Source organism: Bombus fervidus, chromosome 4, assembly GCF_041682495.2.
Source record: "Bombus fervidus isolate BK054 chromosome 4, iyBomFerv1, whole genome shotgun sequence".
Lineage (NCBI taxonomy): Eukaryota > Metazoa > Arthropoda > Insecta > Hymenoptera > Apidae > Bombus > Bombus fervidus.
The window spans coordinates 11,786,479-11,808,370 of record NC_091520.1 but is presented as its reverse complement, the minus strand read 5'-3'; the positions used below and the strand labels follow the sequence as shown (position 1 = coordinate 11,808,370).

The 21,892-nt window shown below is 38.1% G+C and overlaps 1 protein-coding gene across 1 annotated transcript in view; it reads right to left on the bottom strand.

Annotated features, from left to right (window-relative positions):
- The window catches only part of Sfl (N-deacetylase and N-sulfotransferase sfl), a 371,012-nt gene extending 351,358 nt beyond the window's left edge, over window positions 1-19,654 (bottom strand). Inside the window, exon 1 of the mRNA XM_072002119.1 lies at window positions 19,455-19,654. The gene's annotated coding sequence lies outside the window, so the exon portion shown is untranslated. The remainder of the gene's footprint in view (window positions 1-19,454) is intronic.
- Window positions 19,655-21,892: the final 2,238 nt, after the last annotated feature.

Here is a 21,892-nt window from a genome sequence, read left to right as displayed (position 1 = left end):
GACACCATTCCTTATTTTTGTTCGCCGGAAGATAAATTGGCGAGAGATTCGGTGGCAAGTTGAGATAGCAAGATGAGGAAGGTACGGTTAAAAAGAGGCCAAGGGAAAAAGAAGTTGGGAAACTGCTGTTTCAGTTTGCGGAGACAGAAGGTATCGCTGATTAACACGTTACCTTCTGCGTTCACCACTTAGACGATTTTGCCATGGAACTTGTTCGGTATTAAATGAGTTTTTAAATAATAACAACTTAGATAATAACAGTGAGATTAATTCTTGTAGCTCGTAACAATGTTGACCGATTTCTAAAAAATTTTCAGCGTGTACATAAAAAATTAAATCTTTGAAATGTGTTGTTTAAATTTTCATTACAAGCCCAGGTAAAAGTGTTCTAAAAAACGACCTTTACATTTTTCTTTGCGATACCGACTAATCCTTTTTCAAAATTTTGTTTATAAGTCATCTAGTAAATTAATCCATCTAATTCCTCAAAAAAGTTCGGGACGTTTGGATCAATTTCAAAAAGTTGTTCTATTCTAAAGAGTGTCCGAATATTAATGGGAGCCACTGTACCTAAACTATACTAACCAGATTTCTTATGAGGCGGAGTATATATTGATTTGTACTACCGTCCCTGTATATTGATTACTATCATTCTGCCAATTTACGGATAACAAATTACGCTGAAGAGAATGAAGAGTAGATGATATAAATGAAGTCATTTTCATTAGTATTCCCATTCAAACAGACTAAATAGATTTCCTATAAAGCGGAGCGTATATTGATTTGTACCACTGCAACTCTATATTGATCATTATCATTCTGTCAATTTAATACCAGACAGCAAATTATTCTCTATAGAATGAAAAATAGATGTTATAAATAAAGTCATTTTCATTGCTGTTCTCATTTCACTACTCAATATTCATTAAAATACATATTAACACCATGAAGTACGAATATGGTGTCAAGCAGGTAGCAAGCATGTTATAATAAACTAGCGATTTCTTTTATCTCGCACGAGCACGAACGGAAACACGTGTAAACACGACTGGGCGTTTGCTCATTTTTCCCTCCGAAAACCGCTCCATTTTCATCGAGCATAATTCACCCTTATGGAGGATGACTCGCACATCCCACGAAAATTTCTGCATTCCGGTACGCTGCTAGGGCGAGATAAACTTATCGATCGATATCGAAGCGTGAGAGGATAACGCGCGACCTTAACTCAGCTGTAATTTTCGTACGTTAACCAAAAAGGAAACCGATTTCAGCAACCACGTATGTAGATTTCCCGTGGCGATATGAGCAGCCTCGCCTACTTACAGTAACTCACGAAAGTATTTGAACACATATGGTAGAAAAATTTCGTGTGCATATTATAAAATTCGATTAACACTGTAATGACCGTAAAGACACGGCTATGATAATTATATCGATAAAATTCAAATCAATCTGAAAGTACATATTGTACGTGTCTATCTGTAATTTCATTAACACTGTAACGAAATATGATTATAATGATTTTAATGTCAAAATTTCAAACCAATCTGGAAAGATATATATTGTATACATTATACAAGATGTATTATATTTGTATGACGTAATCATCGAAACATATTGAAATTTCTAGCACTCTAATGAAACACGACTGCCACGATTATATTGGTAAAATTTGAAATCAATCTGAGAACGTATATCGGAGTTGCAAAATATTTACTGCAAACATATACGATTTATTAAAAATTGGTATATAACATGAATAACAAATAATGTTATTGAATGCTCAGATTTATTGATGCAACGAATAATTGATTAAATTTTCAATGTTCCCATGATTTCTACGAAATGAATATTTCTAGTAAATATTTTCTAGTATCTATGTACAAGTTTTAGATTGGTTTCAAACTTAACCGATCTAATCATAATAGTGGAATCGCATAACAGTACCAATGAAATTTCAAAATGTTTCGTATACTACACATAATAATACACGTATTCATAAAAAGTGTCGACTAGTATTCAAATGCTTTCGTAACTTACAGTAATTGTAACGTTTAACCAAGTTTGCAAAACTCTCTCCCTTTACCAGCTTTACGATGCTCGCTAGTCTAGCCGGTCATGTTACCATAAATTAGCATCGAGGACACGAGCGGACACAGCTCTGTAATCGGCTCGGTTATCTCGTCGGGACGCTGAAGATCGTTAGACGGGTCGTTCTCGAAGAAAAGTGGTACGGTCGCGAGAAGTACGTTAAACGGGACCGGAGAAGGTCTTGAGCTAAGCTTCAGAGGTAGGTGGCGAGTGATAGTAGCTTCGAACTGTATTAGGCGCTCCAAGGGAAACGCTTAACGCCTCTTTGGATAAAGTTCCAGAGAGAAATAAGGACTTGAGTGGTGGCTGTTAGCGCCAAATTGGAATGTTGCAAGAGCAAGAGTGGTGTATTAGCATTGATGAGAACCATGTAATTGGGTTTGCTGGGAAATTCTAGCAGAATGTTACTATTTAAGATTACGATCCATAAGTGTTATTATTGGGTAGAATTAACAATATGGCAAGTAGCAAGTATCAGGATAAAATTCTGTTAATATTAGGTTTGTAACTTCACTCTTCACGAAGTGTATTTATAAAAAAAGTTAAAGTTCTATTCGTATATCGTAGACTATAAATCTAATCAGTACTTTATGGTACTTTAAGATACTTTAAGATACTTTAAGGTACCAATACCTTTCACTCTGGAAAGAAAGGAAATTTTCTTGCATTCGTTTGAACTAATAAGAATCAATAATTATTTAAATTAGTAATCGATACCTATAATTTCTTACTTTGGAATTTCTGTAAAACTACCACCAACAGATTCATAACATCGTAATATCATACTATGATGCTCAACGAATTGCACTTTCCTTGGTCTCTTATATCGAATTCGATTTCACGAATCAATCGCATATTATTCATTGATTAAAAACAAAGGTTTAATCCTTAATAACTACATCTTTACCAAGATCATTCTTGCAAGCGTTCCCATAGACTCTAGAAATTTTGTCAAGCCATTAAGATCTCGCGAGCAATTAGCCATCCATCTCTAAAACGAGGCATTAGAGCACTCGATTTTCCAAGTTCTATAAGCTATCAAAACTCGTTTAGAACTAAGAGAGGGTAACATTTAGAGAATCCTCTATGGAAATATGTACAGGGATTCGCAATTAACGAACCAAAGTTTAACCATTCGAAGCTCGAATCTCTTAAACGTTTCTCCCTCGCGGACAGAACGTCATCCGCAACAGCGTTTCTCCTTTCGCCGCCGCTATATTTGTATATATATATATAAACACATATAAGAAAGAACACGGGCGCAGTTTTCTATACACAGCCGGGGGCAAAGTAAAATGGACGACAATAGAGGCGGAGGTCGATGGACGAAAGAATGGCGGGAAAGTAGGAAGAGAAATGACGGTAAGCGTCTCTGGATCCTGGGCCACACGTTTTATTTCCACTTCCACTGACGGGTTCATACGTGTACACTCCCGTCCACAAGCATTATGACAGTTTTTGATCTCATACATTTTGTTGAAACCATCAACCAAATGGTTAACCGATTATGATATTTATGCAAAGAAACGGCGAACTTTGCAAAAACTACTTGTAAGAGTCGCAGGAGGAACTATAAAATAAGAATCATACACACTCCCTTAATCTCATAGGAAAAGTCTGTATGAAATATGTTGAGGTTGAGGTTAACTGACTGAAGAACGAGTGGATGAATTTGTAATAGAAAAGTATATTGAAATAATTGAAGGTATAATTATAAGTATAATGTATAAGTTTATGCTGATTGAGATCCTTACTCTCTTAGTGTTACTAGACAATGGAATGATAGGGATTTATAGCAAAAGGACATTACCAAAAAAGTTAACATTATAGCTTAACTAGAGGCTACAGGGAACATAAATAGAAATCCGTTTATTAGTTCCTTTATTCCTAGACCTTGAAACCCAAAACATAATGTATACTCAAGGCTACAATAATATACACCGCTCCTTATTTAGAATATTTCTGCGTAATAGCAGTCTCCAGGTCACGGATATACATAAATAAAAATGTAGAGTTTTTCTTGAAGTAATTACTTCAACAAAATAAATCAAGAAGTCAGAAATGTTTGCCTGGAATCTCAATCGAAATTTGAAACTTCGGTAGAAAATCAAATAATAGAAGAATACGAGATTGATCGAAGCAATAATCGTGAGATATAAAGAAAGAAAAATTTAACATTGTTATATACAGATGATGAGATCTATCTTCAAATTAGATAATAGTTATTAACGACTTTATAAGTTCCTAGACATTTCCACGATTAATCTCAATTTCCGTGAGTGTCCTGATATTTATGAACGAGAGTGTATGTATGGTCACACGCGAGCGCGCGTTTTCAGCCGGCTCTCGAGCGGGCGTTTTACTTCGCACCGTGGCTTGAAAGAAAAGCCCTAAATTGCAACGACTCCTCTCTCGTTATCGTCGATAGAATCGTGAACGTCGTTCGCAAGAAGCGACGATCGACTACCTTGATTCCCACCCGGAGCTTGATGGAATTGCGAGAAAAAGCGCACGAAGGGAATTCCTCTTGAAAACAGCGTACTCCGTTCGACCTTGCCCGGGCAAAAGGGATCGGAATTCCATTTCGTCAGACACGAGTGGCAATCCACATATTTCCTCAAAAGCAAAGAGGGAAATGTATATGTACATATTCCTCGTGGGAGATTTCAACAACATTTTCATGTTTCTTTTAGGATCGAGAAGTTTAATTTGACACACGTTGATCAATTTTAGACGAAAGCACACGTGGAATGACTCTGTACTTGTGAAAGAGTTGTGAAAACTAAAAGTACCTAAGTGTTACATAAAAGTCAAAAATCTAAATAGAATTATTAGAATTTAACATTTTGAAATTCTACCAATGTTAGACAATTTTTTTATCTATCGGAATGAAAGAAATTATCGTTGGTATCTGTAGCATTCATTCAGAGTTAATTAGTATAGATACGAATGAGAAGTGATTCTCCATTTCTATATAATATAATTCTAAATATAATTACTATAATTCTAAAATCCAATTACGTCCGTAATTGTGATAGGATAAGAGACAAAAGAAATCTAGATAAAAGATACACGACAAGTTTCTTTTCTGTATCGTTCGCCATAACAGATCTACAAAATTTCGATGAAAGATCATCAACTAATAATCTTGACTATTTATTTGAATCCACTAATCCTACATCACGTATCTTCCCGTCATCTTCCTTCTTCGTCCAGAAAAATAAAATCGTGATCTACGTGTCTGCAAACCTACTACGCAACATCTAAATCAACGTCATTCTGTTCACGAGAGCGTGGTCAAAAGTAACGGAAATTACGGTCGGCCGGTCCGCGTGAAAAGAAGTTACTTTTTCATCGTTAGGAACAGGAACGAGGAGGGGTGTGTCATATCTATCCCTCTTGGTGTACGAGCCGAGGGGTAGGCGAGACAGGGACTTGCTTTTTGCGAACACGACGATGGGCGTAACTCAGCGTCGTAAAGAAGTTGGTGGCGAAGTGACAAATTACTCGAGTTTATCCGCGGCCCTCTTTTTAAGGGGCAGCATTCCACCCCTGGAATCACGAGAGGCAGGCACGGGATTCCTTTCGTCCATCCATCATAAAGCTGCGGCAACAATGCTTACAACGTCCTTCCGCCATCGTCGTCGTCTTTGGTCGAAGATCGTTTTGTCCTCTCCGCCCCAAAAGTTTACGACGCGCGAACGATCCTCCTTACCGTAGAGGACGTCGATCGCTTCCGGCCGAAAAACAACCGGCAGATTGCGTCCTCTTTTCTCATCCTCCTCTTGCCCGAGAAGATTAAATTCGAGAGTAATCATCGAGATTTATAAACCTCATCGAGTGTTCTTCTATTGGAAGAAATCGTCTTAGAAATTGGGAGTACAAGAGATGGTGAAATAAGTAGGAAGCAATATCGGGCGTCTCGAGTGCGACAGAATCTTCTGATTTCCAGCTGCATACCGCTTGGCTTTGTAACGAACGAGTATAAATTACTCGCAGTAGCGGAGCAGAAAATTGCACATTGCGACAGTTCCGATCTACAAACGGCTTAAGTTTCTAAACGCTTGTTTTCAACAATCTACGTAGAACATGCAACGTCCAATCTACCGATTTTCCTAGACCACATAGAATATCCTTGCCGACCTTTCAATTTCCTTAAAACCAACTTTCCTATTCCAACTTCAATCTAGCATTCGTTATTTCCGATATTACATTGCTCGCTCTCCGATACTATTTAGCGCGCCGTATTCGCGTTAAAGCCGTTTCCATTTCGTAAACTTCGTTCTGAGAAACGTCGCGATACTATAATCGAGAAATCCTCGGTGGCAATATCTTGCAGAGATAAGGCGACACACAGGGTCAACTGGTTTAATCCAGTGGGTATATATCGAGTTCATCTTTCCCCGAACGTGTTCTCCCGCCTGCAGCTTCGGTAATATCCTTGATCGATCGAATTCGGCCTCCGATAGCGATCTACGAGCCGAAAGTCCTCCGGAAAAAACCTGGTTGTTTGTCGGCTCTGGCGATCGATGGCCGCTATCGTTGTTCCCGGAGTCGGACGCGAGTTTAATGCCGCGCAGTTTAAGGGAAACCGAAGTTTTGTAAAGTTCCTGGGCGTCACGTGCAGTGGTTTACGGTGATCTACAGCTCAGGCAAAAGTTCGTACGATCGTGTGACACGATTGCTCTCGTGTGCACACGCGCCTAGAGGCGGCATTATCGGCCAAGCGAACGATAAAAGATTGCTCGTTCGTCTTGTGAGTCAGCGACGAGCACGATCGGCCTGTATTAGAATGTCGCGATTACGCTGCACGATCGATAACCAGAAACGTAGCGATACCAAACCATACGAAACTCCCAACGAAAATCCCCTTATCGGTCCATGAGGAATTCCAACACCTGGGTTTCACCGAAAGATCCAGCTTGATCATGGATTAAGAGCGACGGAGGATTTTATCCGACATCCTTTAAACGCAGAGCTCGATGTCGCCCTGGAAATTACCTACTAATTCGTCTGGACTTAAAACCTTCCAATCTTCCTGAACGGTCCAGAGTCAATTTCTTCGGACGATCTTCGAGAACCGTCATCGAAGTTGACTCTGCTCCCTTCCTTTCCGCATCCCCTTTCGTTGGTATCATCTGTCTTTTAATTTCTCTGGAGGAAACGAGGGCGCTGACAATTCGTATTATCAACGTCTTTTATCCTTCTTTGGTAAGCGAGTAGGAGTTAGAAGCACCTAACGAAGTCTAACAGCCACCTCGCGCGCTCTCGAGATTAATTACGAGGTATCGAAGTAATTGAGGACGAAGTAACCGGACAAAGTCGCGTGGAGCGCGTGGGGGTGGCCCGAGCTCCATTGTCTGCGACCCTTGCGGCACCTACCCCCGGACCGGCCATTCATTTCTAACGAGTTGGCAACGTTATCGGTTAGAGCGGACAGCGCCACGGCGTGTCCACTGAGACGTTAACACCGATACCCGGCCAACCTAACTCTCTCCCAACACGTAGAATCGCAGCCATCCTATGCTCGCTTGTATATTCCACATCGACGCGTGGCGCGCACGAGAACAGATGTACATCCCCGTTCATAAGTGTTAGGACACCTGCTGGGTTCACATAAAACGCGATAGTAAGTACAGATTATTAGTGGAACGACTAATCGGTCAGAATTATGTATTGATGCGAGATAACGATTCAGGGCAGGCGTATAATATTTATGGAAGTACACGAGAAAATAATGAAATTAAAAAAATAATGAATTAAAAATTATGGATTGAGGCTCGCGATCTTCTAATTTAAACTTCATTAAGGGAACTTTTAATGAGTCAGATAGGAAATTCAGAAGAGTCTAATAAAAGTTTGAATCTCATTTCGGGGGTTATTTATGAAATACATAGAACCAAGAAACAAAAAATACCGTGAAACACGTAATGATAGAAATGTCAAGATTTATCGGTAATGAAAAGCAAACATATCAGTAAGTAAAAAGCTCAATTGTATCATTTACAATTAAGAAGATTATTACAATATGGAATATATACATTCTTTATATCTGAAAGTTTCTGAAGGAAATAATAATCCCAATGTTTTTAACAAGTTCCAAGCATTTTTTCTATATTTCTATATCCTAATACTTATGAATGGAGGTGTACGTTTTCACTGATCCTATCTTTGTCTCTGTCTATATAATACAGCAGATATAACGTCCAATGAGCAACCACAGTCCGGCCAGTTCAGTCTGGCCGCCGGTACACTCGAGCGATTTTCAAGCTGGTTACAATGGTACACCCCGTTGCTGTCTGGTGCTGCATTGGTTAACCCGGAAAACCACCCACGGGGATGACGATGACGGCCGAACCACCTCCGTAGCGCGACTTGCCTCGTTTCGTCCCGACGTGTTCGATGTTTATGGCTGTTCGCCCCTTTTCTTGTCGGGCGTACGCTTCGACACCCCTCGTACCCCGCCTTCTGATGAATGGAAAACAACGGGTCACCAGGAATTCGTCGGTGCTACTTCGTTAGACCTCGAAACCCTATCGACCGCATAGAATGGCGAGTTGTTCCAGAGAACCAACCATCCCCCATGAAATCGCCACGACAACGCAATTTTCGCCTGTGGTTTGGTATGCAAAAGAAGAGGAGGAAAATTGACGATGTACATCGTATGTGGCGAGTGCTTTCTGCTTGGAGAAAAGTATAGATACTGCTAGTGTCCTTTTTTTTATAATCTTGCACTGGCTTAATGCAGGGACTTTTTTAGTGATCTCTTTTGCTGGTACAAAGATAGGTTAGTACCTTTTTTATTGCTGAACATTTTTAGCGATCTCGAATTGCCACTTTTATCGCTGGAATCCTTTTGGTAACCTTGCATTGTCTCATTCTATGGTCGGAATTTCTTTTACTGCTCTTAAATTGTTTCATTCTATTGTTGGAATTATTTGGTGATTGTATTGCGTCTTTTTATTGCCGAAAATTTTTTGCCGCTCTAGAATCGCTTTATTTTGTTGTAGTAATTTCCTTTATTATACTTTTATTCGCTCTTTCCGTTACTGAAATTTTTTCTTTGTCGATATTTTCTTCTTTTTCGATAGTCTGATTTATCGCCCGGATACTACTTCTTTTCAAGTTCTCGTGTCATATTTTTTTCCATATCCATATGGCAGATTGTTATCGATTTCGTCGTCTCTGGAATTCTATAAAAAATATTGGGAACGACAATTCTTACAATTAAAACTCCCAAGAAAATATCGTCAAAGAGAAATTTGTGAAGTGGCGAAGATAATGTAGTCGGTTATCTTCCATCAACTGGAAGTAGGTTTCACGCAAAGGGAAGCACGCTTATAAGAGAATCGGAGGAACGAATTGCAACAAAGTTCAAGCACAGGCGATCAAAGATTTATTTTGAAGTTAGGAGCCTGGTAGAGCCTTAGGTAAATCGTATTCGATCGTAACTTCAATTGTTTCGCTCGGTTGGTTCCCGGAATCAGATCATTTCGAATTGGATTGAACGTCGTTCGATAATGCCCGTGGTACCAAAGTAATTTCTCTTATGACTTCTTGGATCTATGGAAGAGTAGCCGATGGAATATTCACACAGATCTTGGCGATCCATAACACGGCAAATCAACGTTTGTCAGCCGCTTTGAAAATCCGAGATTTTCAATCCGTGGAACGCGTAGATCCCGCCAAACGAGTGTTCGAAACGCGGGGAGAAGAAGTAGATATAAGGGCGGGGATTCTCGAAGAGAGCATTCTCATACCGCGGAAAATCCGCAATATGGTGCCGCTCGTAAAATAGACTTCCAACTTATCTACTTGTTCTAGCCGCCCTCTTCGATATTTTCGTGTAATAAAGGAACGGAACGGGAGAAACTTTCGAAACAGACGATAACGTCACATGGGGATTTCTCTTGTTTATTCCTTCGTCGCCAACTGAGGGAAACGTCTTGACATAAAGCTACGTGAAACTGATCCGAACTTGAACACCAAGTGTATGTAAGCAATAACAATTTTCCACTTTCGAAGATTCTTTTTCGAAAACGTTGCGACGATATAAAGAATTTCGTATGAATTTTGAAGAAACTCCTAGCGTTCAATACAAACATAGTTAAGTATCCAAGAGCTTTATCGTACTTCCATTAGTGATTCATTTATTCTAAACGTTGACTCGCATCACTGAATCGACTGACTTAAATATAAGACTGAAGTACACAAAAGTGTTGATCAACTCTGACTTCACGCCATCAAAAAGGAACTATAAGTCCATATAAAAATTCGCGATATTACAGTCAATTTTATGAATTGCTAAATTGTAATTTCATATCACCAGCAATAATTCTTGACTTAAATTCTCTTCATTTCGCAATCAGTTCCACTACACCACCATTAAACGTATACCACCGTCGAAATCTAAAATTTATTTATACCTATCATTCGCACACCTCGACGGCTGTTTCATTCAAAAACCTCGTCAGATCTTTAACCGGTTCTCGTTTTCGCATCCACCCATTTCGTTTTCTCGCTTCCTCCTCCGCTCCTCTTTTTCTCTCTATCGTTCGAGAATTGCGCCCGGTGGCTGATTCTTCCTCCCCGTTGATCCTCCTCCCGGAGGTTGGCCTGGTGCCAGGGTACGGCAATATTGTAGCAGCAGGCAACCCGGAGAATCTCGTGACTCTGGCCTGCTGGCATTCTACCTACGTGAAGCTCCCATGCGCGCATGCACACCGTCGCGTAACGGTAACACGTAGAACACGTTGCACGTATCCATGGTGTCTTACTTACTAAGCACTGGCACGGCGACCACCAACCGACACCCCTGGCAGCCTGATTTATAACCATCGCCCTAATATACTGTTTTAAAGGCGACGTTGTCGGAGAGGAATCTCGATGGATGTCGGGAAGCATCGGCCGTGGAGGTACTTCCGTTCGCGAGGATGCCCTCACCAGGAAGTCGTTATCAGTCGACACTGTGTGCATTAATGCATGCGTACCATCAGCCAGGCAAGTCGGCCTCTTTTCAGCCGGCTACCTCAACGTTTTGATGCTATAAAGATGATGTATGCACGCGCTCGTGACCAACCGTGCATATTTAAATCGTACTTCGTCGTTGCTTGCACTTGGAAACGAAGGTATTGGTGTTTGCATTAGGATGAGTGAAAAATTCTGGTGATTTTATGATAGGAATATTCCGTAGTTAAGATTCGTCCAGATTTAATTAGGTTACAGTAGAACTCAGTTTATAATTGGAATTCGCATAATAGAAATCCATTAATTTTCTTCGTAATTTTTCGTTCAATCGACAAGAGTTCATTTAATCAGACACTGATTAAACCTACGTTCCAATAACTGAAGTTCGAATAAATAAAACTCGAATGTAACGTATATTGTATAACAGAAACGTAACGATGCATTCAGTTCATTTAACCGGACATTAATTAAAATTTTGCTATCCCAATGAGGAAACCATTTTTCACGAATATACAGAAAATTTCCATGATCCACGTGATCGCTAAGTTACATCAACATCACACCAGTCATTCTCCAGATGTCGAGAATACCTGAATACTTTCGAGACATAGCTCGTACAACATTGTCTGTACCTCCGCGAGAAATTCCACGCTAATAGATGGCCGTTACGATGTTCGAAAGCGTTCCCTTTCCTATTTCCATGCGTCACCGAAAGAAGAAGGAGTCGAAGTTCGAGATAGGAAGGGGCCCGCCCCGTAGCGGATTTGTCGTTTATCGAGTTTCCGCGTTTCTTGTCTCGCAGCCGCGCGAAACTTTCGATTCAATTCGCCTGGACGGAATATCGATTTCCTATCGCGGCTCGAACTTCGAGACTTTAGAAAATACCGTCCCCCGTATGTACACAAGAAATCCCTTCGATTTAAGATTTCACGCAAACAAAGACCGCCCCCACGTTCTACCGCCGCCGACGCTTTCTATAAACCAACATCCATCGAATATATTTCTCGAGGAAAATTCAAAAACTTGCAAGCACCGGGACCAGGCCAGTCAACGTGCCGCCTCTCGCAGCGAATAATATCGATTCCACTCTGTTGAGCACGAACATCGAGAACATAGTCAGGGTAGCTGTGAACTCCTTTATACGTTCACATGTCGCTGGGGAATATTAAAAACCATTTCGCGTTCAGAGCGAAACCTTTGCGAACTCGGCGCGTCGCTCTGGCGATCAGAATGCGACCAGTTTCATCGTGTTTTTTCCCTTTATTGCTACTGGCCGAGAAAGAATCGCAATCCGATCGAATCTCTGGATTGAAACCCGAATCCGAATCTTTCAGCCGGTCCATCGGCCATTTTAATCGATCGATCTGTCCGGCTCGGAATGGAGAACGTTGTTTTGCGTTTCGACAACGTTCAGTACAGCGTGTCGTGAAAAAAAGGAGAAAAGACGCTGTTCTGCTTCGATGCAATATGCCCCGATACCGTTCATAAATGACACGAGTCTCTGCGAAATATTCTATAATAACGAATCTCATAAATACCTTCTCATAAATATGTATTAATACAATTAAAATAGAGAAAACGCGGCCAGTAATGATATTATACAATGACAATGTGATTCGAGATCGAAGGAACTGGACGTGACATATAACGCAAATTATTTTCTTCCAGCCATCTCGTCTTGTATAACTTTCTCCCACTTTCCCTCAGAATTCTAAGCAAGAAAAATTTTCCAACATCTTCAAGTATTCTCGTTTAATTCTTCTCAGTAATTAAAAGATCGATGAAATTAACACCAGCGGTACATCTATTTAATGCAAATTATTATCTTCCGATATTCTTTCCCAATTTTTATCGAGAATTTTGTGCAAGGAAAGTTGAAACGCTATTGTTAAATATTCTCATTCAGCTATCCCTAATCAAAGAGTATTGAAATTCGAAAGACTATCGAATATTAAAATCTTATCTCGTTTCTTGTATCTAAATGACCATCAACAGCCGTCAGAATTCGACGTCTGAATACAACGGAAAATCATCTCGTCAAACATTTCCGGTAAAGGAAAACAGGGCGCGAGCTAGGCGCGCAAGGTAGAACAATAGGTAACAGTTCTTCGTTGTTACAGCAAACAGTATCGCATCGGCAAGGGAAAAGGGCAACCGTGATGAATTGCGGGGAATAATGGGATTAAGGCAGATGGCGTCCATTAAGCAATGTGGTTTTAGTCTAATATGATTTCCATGTTCATACGCGGCCGACCGTTTTGGCATCGGCACAGATTGCCACGTACTGGCCGCTACTTGTCCACGATAATATGATTTATCTCATCGAGTGTCTCGTGCCCAGGGAGAGACCCGGGCCCGAACGATAAATATCGACAACCTCTCGATTGAATAAATCATCGACAATAGAGCAGGAAACGGGATACTCGTGGCCATTGCACAGGCTTTTTTTAAATGGAACTTTCGAAACAGAAAGACCAATAGCGTCATAGTTTGGCCACGAATTCGTTTCTCCGAACGTTAGGAACTGTATTCATCGGTTGGACATTTTGGACAAGGGAACCTAATAAAGTCATGACCGCTAATGTGGAACCATGTCTTTTGTATTTACAGGATATTCTACTGTGAAAAGATTCAAAAGTGAAAAATTTCATATGCAGTTGATCGACCCTTTAATTGCGAGTATCTTGTGCGAATCGTGTATACTGACGTGATTTACTGGATACTTGTCTAATTCGACATAATTTTGACATATTAATCTAAATCTGAGATATTGAAAGCGTTTCGGGTGTTGCTTCGTTTACAGTAAGAAATGAAAAGTTTATCGCTATTCCGCTAATCGTGAAAATTTCGGGGTATGTAGAATATGGTTGATGTCAAAGAGAGTTAGTTCTGTATTTGATAATAGAATCGCAGAATTCAACGTGAACCACACACATTAATTATAATATCCTTATCGTTTATATAATTTTAGTGAATTTTGTTTTCGTTACTTTCTTAATCATCGATCGACTATGAAAGAATGTTAAGAAATTAGAATCTTTCAAGGATCTAAGTAATTTATATTAAGCATTATTCAGAAGATTGCTAAGCACCCCTATGAGTAATTTGAATGACAATTGATAATGGTCAAGACAATAACGACGACTCGTTTGAAGATAGCAATCGCGTGGGACCGAAATCAGCAGGAAATACGACGTACTTAGAAGCGTATTATGCTGCCTTCAGGCAATCCGGGTCACTTCCGCCGAAATCTCGTTACCCATTTCCAACTGAGAAATTTAATCAGACTGGTCGGCAGAACCAGAGGATACCGTCGATTCAATCAACGTTCTCTTTGAAAAGAATAATCCTTGCTAATCAATTTTGTTTCGGACTTTCGGCGACTCCAAATTTCAAAGCGTCTTCTGCAGATCGAAACCAACTAGTCCGCGTACTTTTGTATTCTATTTTATAATCGTCTAAACTATTAGGTTGTCCGGAAAGTGTCTTTCTTTTACAGACACGTCTTTACAACAGCGCATCTTTATACAAACATGAAACCTAATCTGTCGAACATTGTGATCCTTAGTTTGATAGAACAAAATGGATCATACGTAATTCAATAAAATAATATCAAACGAAAAATGTTGTGCATCCATTATTCCCTTATAAAACGAAACAAACTTTTCGGACGACCTAATACCTTAAATGACTTCAATTTTTCCACATAAAACGCAGAAGGCATGAAAATACATAAAAATATCAATTTTTGACGATTACTTATAAATTATAACAAATACCCGCTCTTATTCGCAAAATAAGAATTATAAAAGAAGATACCTAAATTTCCGAATGTTAGTCGTTCGTAAATTATATTTTTGCTTTAATATTGAAACTGGTTCATGCCTCTATCTTTTCACGCTCTTAGAGACATTACAATAAAAATTCCTGCTGGTAGGAACAAAAAGAACATGAAACGAAAAAATACGAAACGAAAATTCGTCCGTTCAGAAATTTCCAAATAACAGTTAGCCAGACGCTAAAAAGGCAAAGGGGTGAAGAGGGTGAAGCGATACAACGGGCTTGGTGACGAAACGAATTTCAATTGGCTTTTGGTGGAATCGAAACGGCCGGTCACAGTTGCGGCACCGTGAGTAATGGCGGTTTGATTTAAACTTTCTCGATAAATGAAATTTCTGTCTGCGCACTCGCGGCGACGATTGATGAGCCGCTGCCGCGCGTTTCATCGGCCCGCCTTCATTACTGCCGATTGTTTATTTGCGATAATTGTCATCTATCAACGTTACCGAACGCCAATCGTATCTGGCAGCTAACTCTAAAAATCCAATAAAAATTCGAAACTACTGAGAAAAAGCGATTTGTCCCGGAACTGTTCTGTTTGTGCAAGTTTGTTGGACTTTTGCAATTAAATGGAAAAGTTTTCCTTCGAAACTCCATCATCTTTTAGTTTCTTCTTTCAGCATTGATTTAATTAAAAAATATAAAGTACTCAGACGCTTGTAGATATTTCTTATGAATATACTATGTGTATTACACGAAACATTTTTAAATTTCATTAGCGCTATAATGAGACACAATTATCGCGACTATATTATTAAAGATCGAAAGAAATTTGAGAAAATATGTAGAAATTTTACCCATATAATTATGATAATGGTCTAATTGCAGTAATAATGAAATTTCAAAATGTTTTATGCAACACGCACAATATATACATAAAAGATTTTTATGCTAAGTAATCGAACACTTTCGTGAGCCAATGTATATTCGCTTCGGGAAAGATGTTTTTTCTAAAAACACCAGACTAGAAGTTACTCGGCATTCTACTTACGTCTGAATCACCGTACGCCCCTATTTCAACTTCCATATTGGCAAAGTACACAAACCTACTGGATCCCAACCGAGCGACGTATTTATTCATTCATATATTCATTAGTGATATTCAGTTTGTTCTTTCTATTTCAATCGAGAACTACGACAGAACGTCGTAAAACCAAGGACACTTAAACACCGATGAAAATACAAGTTCTAATCAAAACTACCCCTAAAAGTCGTCAGGAAAAATCTTTCAGAAGAATACGAAAATTGTTTTATTAATTATTTATACCAAATCAGCCTCGAATTTCAGCCACCTGCAAAGGTGAAACTAAAAGAAGGAAGGGGCGTAGGAAAACAATTGAAAGAAGCTGCAGTCAGAATAGCAGGCAGTTTGCAATTCATTTTGTTTGAACTATGCACGAGACGGTTGAAAACTGGGGAAGAAGAGATGCATCGGTGAACGGAAAGTCGGTCGACACAAAAGGGAATAGGTAATGATGCACTTAAAGGGATGTGCGAGCTATTCAAAGAGAAACTAAATATGCCGGGACACGCTGGTAATAAATACAGAGAATGACAAACTAGTAGAAGGATTGATAGTTTTAATGAAGCTTGTATTATACCTATGCCAACAGCAAAATATATGATAATATAATTGCCAGTTGCCAGACAGAAAAATTTCTAAATCTTTATAAAAAAACACGGAATATCAAAAGATGTAATAGTATTCCAATTGATATTTGATTCAGGTTCACAAACTTCTTGATTCTCAAAAATAGTATTACCAATAAATCTGTTGGTTTCATGTGTCCATATCATTCGCTAATCCATAATCTTACTCTTGCTGCTGGTCAGTTTCTTCTCATAACTTTACTCCTGGTACAGGTCACCAACTCACCGCTGTTTTATTCAGTCAAGCTTACATCGATGAACTTCAAGCCAATATTGCTTATATAGAACTATTTGATGACACAAAATTATCCCGAGTAATCTAACGCGCTCTTCTAGGTTACAATAAACGAACAGTATGTAGAAAAATGAAGAATATCCATCGCGAAAATAGTCATCGTCATACGCTTGTAAAACTGGAAGGATCGTCGTGTATCCGTCTTGATGAATGGTAAAATTTGTAGAATGTTTCATGGGAATATCAACCAATCTCTAGCTTAATTAAAGCGAATAGGCATTTCACGGACCAGTGAATCGGAATAACCAGGGCGTTTTTTAATTTCCAGCCGCGAATTACATTTACGAACGCGTTTCGAAGTTCCGGCCGCGGAAGTTTCCCGTCGAAATTCGTTAACTTGCCGGGAGAGCTGGCAACCGACGGAGTGCTAATAACGTTACGCCCGCGTAGCTGAATAATACGTCTCGTGTAACGAAATCATTTTTCACCGGACGGTTAATGTACTTGAAGGGCCGAGCCATGGCTCAAAGGAGTGGTTGAACAAGGTTTCACGATACGTGATATAACGACGCGCGATAAATGCAGGTAATGACGCGCTGCTAGTTTTGGCAGCCGCATATATTTTCGTATAATTTTGGTCAAGTATCCTAGAATATTTCGAACGAGTTAGTTACTACTAACAGCAGTAATGTAGCAGTGGTTTCCACCGAATGAAATTCGTTCCACGGAATATTCAATTGCCGATGCAAATATTGCGAGTTACGATTATTGTTCGTCGAGATTTCAGCCGAACCAGTTTGTTCGAGTAAACTACGATGAAAATTAAACGACACTCTACCAGCGTACATAATTTTTAGAAACAGATGGAATCTCTAGAGAGAGATTATGTTATCTCTAGAAAGAGATCACTATACCAATTTAAATAATGTTGAGAAAGAATAATTTACTTTAAGGAATCAATGTTAACACATGTAATTAGAAACAACATCGTTTATCAACTGCCTCTTTCATGTTAAGGAATAATTAGGAACTTCTCAACTTCGCTTGAAAATTAAAAGAATACTTCATGTCAAGTATATTAATAAAGTAGTTTCAAATTAATAAAATTCAAAATACATAACTTGGTTACCCTAACCAAAGCTTAAGTAACAGCTCCATAAATAACGATCAATGGCATCTTGTCGATCATATCACCGTGTATTTACTACATTCAGATGAATAAATGATATTTCAGGACTATCCATCGTGGAACGAAAAGAACGGTTGCATAAAATTGCCTGGTAGTTGCGGATCTCTGCTCCAGGTTCGATTCGCACATCTTCCACCACCGAGGCTAAAACTTTTAAATTGCGCGACACAAAAGAGTCCGTTATAACGGGGACGCGAAGAGAGAAAAGGTAAGACGAGGGGATGAAATTCATCGTCGAGACAAACGGTGGTTCGCGAAGCTGGAAAATGGGGCGTTAAGTTCATTAAATTACAAAGGGTGAAACGGAGAGAACGCGCGAACAACTAGAGCAATGTGGTTGTGATTAAAGTTCTTCAGGCTATTAGAAGAAGAAATAAATAGACGAACGAATAAATAAGCCGAGGTTGGCTTGAAGAGTGAGAAACGAAGTGATGGAAGAAGATGGAGGTGTATGCACGCGGAAACGAGAAACGTGAATTATATAAAGGAATGAAAAGTTTTTCTCCTTCGACGTCCTCTCTTTCATCCTGCAGATAAAATGAAAGAAAAACGGATAGACGTTGTAACGCAGTTTTAAATTGTTATTATGCGCCACGATTTCAGTCTTGTCCCAGTCTTCGTTTCTTCTTCCTATTGTTGAATAATTTCTGGCGTATTCTGTTCTCATGTAAATAATATTAATATACTGATAAATTGATATGTTTGACAGATATATCTGATTCGTTATATTAAATTATTTATAATAATTGGAATTGAATTGTTATATTTATATAGGAGGCAAACAGTGATAGTTGAAGATTCGATATGAAAATAAAGAAATACATATTGACTTCAGACAAGATAGATTTGAATTATTAATTATGTACTAGCATGACAACTTCTAAGAACCGCCTTTCAATTCAAATATATGGTCATGTGCTGCCACCTGACGACAGGATGAGCAATTCCTACTAATAGAATGGTTCCTACAAGACGCTTTGGTTAGGATTAGTTTTCTTACTGAATAATTACTCTGATAAAATTATTGTACAGATATAAGAAAACCCCAAGAGAATTCTGATCATTTCATATAACATAAATCGATCTATCTTTGTCACTGTCACGTCGCAATGAATGTCCTTGGAAAGATATATTCTCCGACAATATCAATAGACATATGTCAAAATCAACAGTCAAGTTTGGAATTACAAAGTGACACTCGTTGCCACGATAGTATTATATATCAAACTATATTGCCAATGCTTCAAAGCCAAAAATCACTCGATTGTTTTATCGAATTTATCGCAAATAGTCTTTATATTTGAATTCTAATTGCATCACTCTCATCAAAGGATATGTTTATGGGCGCCATACATACATATTATGTTCCATATTTACATACTATATGTATATATCATATTATGTGAAATATTCGTCTTATGTGTATAACATTCACATTTATATGTAAATAGAAACAATATCAAATGGTAATACGTCACTTACCTCTCAGATGTGACGAACCGGTGGACCTCGCGAATGGAAAAACCTAAAGTTCTCACTTTGACACAACACACGAACACTTTTTTCCCGCACTCATTCTACACGAGAATTGTTCTATGACCGAAAATGTGACGCGAAATGCAATAACACGGGACACGTAAACACCGTTTCGAACCGGTAAAGTCGAAAACGTTGAGAGCGTTTTTGATGCCACGAAGTCGCGTGCGCCATGGCGGTGAAGAACAGCTGTTCACAGGAGGGAGGGTCGTTATTGGGGTTGGTAGGGGCAAGTAGGGGTTTGGAGGATAAGTTGAGCCATCTAGCGACGGACGTAGGAAGCGTTCGACCTAAAGTCGAACCGGAAATCCTTTGAAGACAATGTTGAAACCTAGAATGTTATATATACTTCATTGATCGCTAAAATTATATACTTCAACATTGTATCGAATTTTTGGTTTTAAATTTCAAATAGATATGCAGGAAATTTATTTTATTCAAAGGATTAAACTAATAAGTACTTTAAGATTAATTTAACACGACTGGAAAAATGAAATTAAAAAGTTTAGATTGTAGTATATGATTCTTTAATAATTCACTGGTTACTCTGTTGTAATTTTTGAAGCAGTATCGTTTCGTTTTAAGAACAAATACTCTTCCCCAATAATTCTAAGCATGACAGCAAAAGATGCTGAGCAACGAAGGTCAATATGTCTATTAAACGTATCCTTGCATGTCATCACGTGTGATCAATGTAGTTTATTATTCGTAGAGTAACATTCTAAGTGCATGTTAATAGACACACTGACACGTATTAAAACCTCTACAGATGTAAATCACTTTTTTAATAGACGATTATACTTGACAAGTAAGAATTTAAATAGTTATAAACAAATTGTCAATGCAATACAAACGAATAATGTCACAATTTTAATGAAAAACAAATCTCATGTAATTGAAATAAAATGTTTAGAAAATATACATAAGTAGTTATCTAGAATCACAAAGCTATCGTAAGGGATGAGTCTGAAAGGAATATACTGTTTCAAAAATTCAATAATAACTAGGTAAATTAAACGAAAAAAGATAAACAAATAAATAAATAAATATACATATATATATATATATATATATATATATATATTGCGTTTTATACGTCTATTCATGATGTCGCGATCATACTCACGATTAGTTTTTTATGCGACACAATACACTGTGCTACATTATGGAATGCATATGGAATTCTGTTGTTTGTCTCTGATATTGTTACACATTACAATTAGATCTACTACGCATCAATTTGATATACCTTTCTTTTATTACTCGCAATCTTTCTCGTTACTTCCTTTAATAATAAAAGTAGCATTTAAATCTTTCTAATTATTAATTATTCGAAATCTACCGGTTAAACATTAATTAAAATATTCAAAAAACTGATTAAACAGTGACATAAATAAAAAGTCATAATATAAATATTTTTAATACATATCTACATTTCTCGTGGATTTTCCTAATCTAATTTGATTATGTAATTTATTATCATAATACACTTAAAATTGTCTTGAATACTAAAAGACGAAGGGCTACTTTTGTCGTTTCTACGGCATTGTATTTATACACTCTCATTCACTACGTCGTATTTACTCACGCATACATCTCGCGTACGTGCAACCATACTGTTACAAACATTCACACGCACATCAATGCGCGACCTTGTGTGCGCAACAGGCGTCAGGAACCCAGTAAAGTCTATAAAGATTATACGATGAAGTGTACAAGTAGTGACTCTACTTTAGTACGACTGGCCAGTTTTTGCGACAGGAGCGTGAACATAACTTCATATGCCCTATTCTAATGAATGAAATACATTTCTGCTTAAAAATTAAACACTTATGAATAAATATTCATTTGTTACCAAATAACAAATCTATTTTTTATCTGCCATCTCAACTTGTATTACACGTTACATATCACATGTAATAAATATTATACGAATATTTATAGAAACATATGCTGAATTACAAATCGTGAAACGTTGAACGTAATAATATTCATTAAAGAATAATCTCGATGTAGATTACATCATTCCTGTCGATCACACTAATGTGCCTTATTATAAATAATAACACGCATTAATAGATAATAATATAAATGCCAAAATATACTTTTTATATCAATCTCATTAATTAGTAGTTCCTTCGTGTTTAATTTTATACTTATAATAACGTATAATATCTATTTCATTTATAACATCTATGATATTTATAACTTGCCGTTCATATCTATAACTTAAACAAAATTTTCCACAATTTCCCTCAAAATTGCTAAAATCTTTCTAACGAATCATAATTCTACACAGTAATGGAGGTGCCCAGAAAATAGTACCTTCAAAATAGTCCGTCCCTGGCTTGCAGTCGGTTTGCCCCCTTATAAAGGGAACCCAC